Below are 831 nucleotides of genomic sequence, written 5' to 3'. Positions count from 1 at the left end.
AGAGATGCCACAGAGGTGTCACAAAAACTATATATCAGTAGGCCTTCAGTTTTCAATTTCCAGAAGAGTTTTGTGTTAGCCTCTGGAGATTCCACCCGGGACAAGGACCGTCTCTATTCTATATGTATATAGCACGCAAATCTATCATTGGTTTTCTCCCTTGATCACGAACGTATGAAAGAACTAGGTAAGTAAATATAGGCTGTCGCAGGGGATTGCCTCCAGGGGATACATGACTAATAATATCTGGTGGTGTAAAGGTGTCAACTTCCTTAATAATGTAGGAGGGGAGGATGAGCACGAGATTATAACAAGGTCATTTACCTCGTGATCAAAGGTTATTTTGGGATTGGTTATGTTTTCAAATCTGTTCGTTGAAAGTCCACATTCTTATGATATTTGTATCACAGTATATCATCATCAATACCATTTGATATATTATATAGTATAATCAATTAGTTTTTGTATGCTACTCATTATCAGTTTGTCATAGTATTTTTACCGATTTACTCCCGTAATCTAAAGGTCTACATTTAAGAGTTAACGTTTTATCAGTAAAGGTAGCGATAACGATAACTGAAACTATTTTTTTCCCTTAACGTATACTTTTAGATATGAAGTCATCCCTTATCACGAATACCATTTACACAAAAGGGATAACACTAACCTACAATATAATCGATTTTCTTGTATTCCTCTGTGATTTTTTCTTCTAAATATTACTATGGCAACTCTTCTATATTTTGCGCTGCCACCAGTAAACCGACAGTAAACTATCTCTACAGTAAATTGATGATTTGAGTAGATCAATACCTCTAATAGTGTGACTGT

This window comes from Penaeus monodon, chromosome 19 (assembly GCF_015228065.2).
Source record: "Penaeus monodon isolate SGIC_2016 chromosome 19, NSTDA_Pmon_1, whole genome shotgun sequence".
NCBI classification, from domain to species: domain Eukaryota; kingdom Metazoa; phylum Arthropoda; class Malacostraca; order Decapoda; family Penaeidae; genus Penaeus; species Penaeus monodon.
Note: the sequence above shows the minus strand (reverse complement) of the source record.